Source organism: Nannospalax galili, unplaced genomic scaffold (genome assembly GCF_000622305.1).
Source record: "Nannospalax galili isolate Female #2095 unplaced genomic scaffold, S.galili_v1.0 scaffold707, whole genome shotgun sequence".
Taxonomy (NCBI): Eukaryota; Metazoa; Chordata; class Mammalia; order Rodentia; family Spalacidae; genus Nannospalax; species Nannospalax galili.
The window spans coordinates 1,353,348-1,358,590 of record NW_008356263.1 but is presented as its reverse complement, the minus strand read 5'-3'; positions in this window follow the sequence as shown (position 1 = coordinate 1,358,590).

Here is a 5,243-nt window from a genome sequence, read left to right as displayed (position 1 = left end):
GGAAACAACATCGTGGAATACTCACCGAAGTATTCCAGTGATGTTCGATATCTAGGATGGGTCGCTACTGACTTATGTCAGAACATTAGTGCCCTTAATCCATCAGTCTGGCTTGCTACTGAATGGGACCAGAGGCCAAGAATACATTGGGCAGCCCCTAGTGGCATGTGATGACTGTGACACAAACCTTTGACCCTGGCTACCCCCAGGATGGAGTGGCAGATGTGCTCTAGGTTTTCCCTGGATGCAGGGGAAGACAAAACCTCCGGAATGCCCTGCCAATTTACCTATGTTACAACACCACTGGACCCAAAGAGTCTTCCACTGGTATGATCATTTAGCTTCTGTTTTTATTCCATCTATAGGTCTACAAGATATCATTTGGCATATTGAAACTCTCACTAAATATACTCAAAAGGCATTAAATGACACACCCAGTTCAAATAATGAGAGAGGCAATCATACAAAACTGCATGGCTTTAGATATCCTGACAGCAGCACAGGGTGGCACCTGTGCCATCATCAAGGTTGAATGTTATGTATACACCCCTGACAATTCTGCTAATGTCTCATCTGCTTTACAAGGTCTACAAAAGCAGATTCAAACAGTGTCAGACAGTATCACACCTTTTGGTGACCAGCTCTGGAGATAGATTTCTAAATTCTCATGGTGTCGTTATTTTAACAGTAATTTTATTAATCTTCAGACCTTGCTTACTGACCTGCTATTTCAACTTCGTTTCCTCTTGTTTACAGTCAGTCCACACTCAGATGGTCCTACAATGATCTATCTACATGAGCCCTCTTGACCATCTTCTAAGACCTAAGAGTCTACAAGCATGGGAACTCTAAAACCCCTGACTTGTTCCCCTTAACTCCCCTTGTTTTTACTGTTTATTCTCCCACATCCCTAATCAACAGCTACAGACTTTCTTCCTTCACCACACCCAGAAGTTATACAATACAGCCATTGGTACATTTTGGGGGTCTTTTATACAGACCCCCCCAAAGGGGTACCCCAAACTTCCACACCTGATGCCCCTATTCAGCATGGGGAAAACTAGAGTGATCTTGTCCTAATCCCCTAACAGCAATTAGGGTTGCCTCTTCAATGGGAGGGAGAATGAGAACAGGAAGTAGAAACTGGCTAGGCAATTTAGGATAAAAACCCCAAAAGAAAAATGACCAGTTTCTTTCTGTCTGAGAACTAGAAATTCCCTGGGATCTGGGAGTAAACTTGCCCCTACCTGAGGCTAGGGGTGTCAGAACTATCTAATCCAAAAAAATGTCCCTAATTCCACTATAGTTTGAGGCTGGGGAGGCCAGTAAGGGGTACTGGGGTTTTTTTTCCATACCTCTCTCTTTTTCCTGAAATAATATCCTGTTTCTGAAAAACATATTGAGGACGTGACCAGAACCTCAATGAACCTGGACACCTGGAATGAGGACTGGACTGACCAGTTCATCTCCTCCTCCCTTCTTCTTCCACTAAATCCTTATTGACTCCTGAATAATGAGATCATTGTACTATAATTAATCAACAGTTGTCTCCAAAGATTCTTATAGAATCACCTGACTGAGCAACCCATAAGACTGCCCAAGCCACTACCTGAGACTGAATTGGTTCCTGCATTATGCCACTTGAGGACTCCTTCTTAGCTAAAAGGAAAAGGATGCCTCCATTCCTTCTTTTAGGTCTTCAGGGTCTGGAATGATAGGGTACCCTCATAATGGAAAACCAGAAACTGTCATCTCATCTCATCTTATCTATCTTTTCTTCACTAATTAGATTAGTGAAGATTAGGTTAGTGAAGATTAGATTATCTACCTCCAAAACTGCTGCTGACCCCCATCTACCTCCCAGGCATTTGGAGACTGGCTGTTGCTCACGATAGCCTGTCCTGTTTGAGAAAGTACCTCCAGAGAATGAGGCATGTAGGCCCCACAGCTATATCTGCCTCCTCATGCCCAAGACCCTATATGAGCTCTAATTCTCCCCATACATAGTACAGTTGCTTCATGCCTCAGGAAGGTGGCTGCCACTTGCTGTGTTTGAGTAAAATGTAGTTTTGTCCTGTTGAAGGTCTGGCATTGGTCTATCTTCCTGACTCTACTTTCTTTCCCACACTCTAAATTCTAACACCTGCAATTAACTGTGTTGGGGTTTAATCTGTGGTTTTACATTTAGTAATGCTTGTTTTACAAAATTGGGTGGTGTCTGTTTCATATGCTTAGAATTATAGTATCCTCTTGATAAATTGTTCCTGTAATAAGTATGAAGTGATCTTTATTTCTTTGTGTTTATCCTTCCTCCAGTTTCTCTTTATCATGGAAAGTTTTTATTTCTCCTTTAATTTTAATAAATGGTTTTGCTGGACATAATATCCTAGGTTGACAGTTGTCATCTTTCAGAGCTTGGAATACATCTTTCCAAGTCCTTCTAGCTTTAAAAGTCTCTGTTGAGTAATCAGCTCTTATTCTAATGGGGCTGCCTTTATATGTTACTTGTGATAGAATGCCCTTGTTGCAGAAAACCAGAAGTCCTCTGAAACTGCTGACCTTATCTGCCTCTAAGACTGCTATTGACCTTATCAATCTATCACATCCCAACTGCCCACTCTCAGAATGCAGGGGGAACTGTTTAAGACAGACTGACGCTCAAGATAGCCTGTCCTGCTTGAGCAAGTGACTCCAGAAAATGAGACGTGTAGGCCCCTGTAGCTGCAGCTGCTCCCTCAGGCCCCAGCCCTATATGGTCTCTAACTCTCCACATTCACAGCACAGTCGCCTCCAGCATGCAGGAAGGCTGCTGTCACTAGCTGAGCTTGAATAAACACAGTCTCTTATCTGAGGTCAGGTGTGATCTCTTTCTTTCTCTCCTATTGTTCATGTATTCTGCCCTCCAAAACCTAACAATTTGGTCCTTCTCTTTTGAAATTTTTATTACGTTTTCAGTATTTTAAGTACAGTACGTTTTGTGGAGTGCCTTTTCCGGTCCTGTCTGTTTGCTGTTCTCTATGACTCTTCTACCTCTATGGCTATCTCTTTCTCACAATTACAGATTTTTTGTTTATTTAAAGTTTTATTTATATTTTTTATTTTTATTTTATATGTATGAGTGTTTTCCCGCATGTATGTAAGTGCACCCATGTCGTGCAAAGCCCACAGAGGTCCTGGAGCTGGCGTTATGTATAGTTGCTAGCTGTCATATGGGTGCTGGGAGTTGAACCCAGGTCCTCTGGAAGAGCAGCCAGTGCTCTTAATTGCTGAACCATCTCCAGCCCCTCACTTATGGGAAGAAATGTTCACTTCTGGTTTCATTTCAGTTTTGAGTTTTCTTCAGTATTTCTCTCTCTTCAATGAATTTTATATTCATATCCCAGTTTGTCTTCCTTATTTTATTTAACTGTTTGTATTTTCTTGGACTTCCATCAGTCCTCTCTTGGTTTATTCAGGTATTTCATGCCCTCTTTAAATTCTTTGAACTCTTGAACAAGTTTATAATTATTCCTTAAATTCCACATCTTGAGTAAAAATTAGGACATAACATACCCAGGAGGACGGAAGGGCTGGAAGGCTGCACTTGGGTGTAGTGATCGTAATATAAAAGTGTTCAAGTGCACTTGCTCTGCCGGGAGGTCACGGGAGAGTTATCATTGTATTTCAGATAAAGCAAGAAGCAGAACTTATACTTTTCAGAGTTTATTACTTAGAGATACAAGTAAACACTTATTTCTTAAATATTTTATTTATTATTATTTTATGCGTATGAGGTTATTGCCTGCTTATACGTGAGTGCACCCGTGTTGTGCAATACTGTGGAGGTCGGAAGAAGGCTTTGGATTCCCCAGGAACTGGAATTAAGGATGGTTCATAGCTGCTATGTGGTTGCTGGGAATCGAACCCAGGTCCTCTGCAAGAACAGTCAGTGCTCTTCACCACTGATACAAGTAGGCACTTATTAAAAAAAAACAAAAACAACTCTACCGCAGGCCTCTCTCTAGGACCAACACAACTCCTCACTGCAGACGCCAGGAGTCCTTGGGGCCTCTTTCTGCCCCATCTGCCTTTGCATTTCCTGGTGGCACAGCCACCAGCTGCCCTAGACCAGCATCTTTCCTGAGCCAGGCTCCCAGGTGAGTCCAACCCCCAAATTCCTGAGGCCAAAATCTTTCCTGGAGGGATCCAGACCTTAGGAGAAGGCCTGAGAGCATCTGATCCTCATCTGACTGGGCCCTCGGGGAACCCCCTAAAGAAAAAAGCACCCCAGCCACTCCAATATAAAATCAAAAGAGAGAACCAGAAGCTTAGAGGAACCAGCTTTTCATGCCCAAAAAGTAAACCACAAAGACACATAAAGTTCACAAAAAGAAGCAGACCTAAACTTGAAGGCCCGAGTCTCACACAAGAATCAGAAACTACAAAAGAAATTCACATGTAAAAATCACAGAGAAAAAATAATAACATGAAAAACCAATATAACATATCCCCACCAAATACCAATAGTCCTCTAGAGGAGTACAATGAGAACCCACTAAAGATAATGCAGACATGGAACTCAAAGAACAATTATAAACATGATAAAAGAATTCAGTGAATTCAAAGAACACACAAAAAAATCAAAGAAATGAAGGAAGATAGGGATAAACTAATGAATGAATTAAGAGTTAGAAATATTGAAGAACACTCAGGCTGAAATGAAGAAGGAAGTGAAACACTCAGTAAGACAATTAGAAATGACAGGAGAAAGCCTCACCAATAGGATGAACGAAATGGAAAACAGAGTATCAAGACTGGAAGATAAAGTGGACGAACTAGACCACTCAAGCAAAGATTATGAAAAATTTAAGAAATCACAAGAATGGAATATGCAGGAACTGTGTGACACCATAAAAAGACCAAAGTTGCGAATCATAGGCACACAGGAAGGAGAAGAATCCCAAGATACTGGCATGGACCAGATCTTCAACAGAATTGTGGAAGAAATTTTCCCAAAATTAAAGAAAGACATTCCCATACAAATACAAGAAGCATATAGAACACCAAACAGACAGGAACAGAAAAGAAACTCTCCACGGCACATCAGAGTAAAACTACTACACATACAAAACAAAGAAACAATTCTGAAAGCTACAAAAGAGAAACAACAAGTCACATATAAAGGGAAACCCATTAGGATTACAGCTGACTTTTCAGTGCAAACTATGAAAGCCAGAAGAGCCTGGACCAAAGTATTTCCAGTT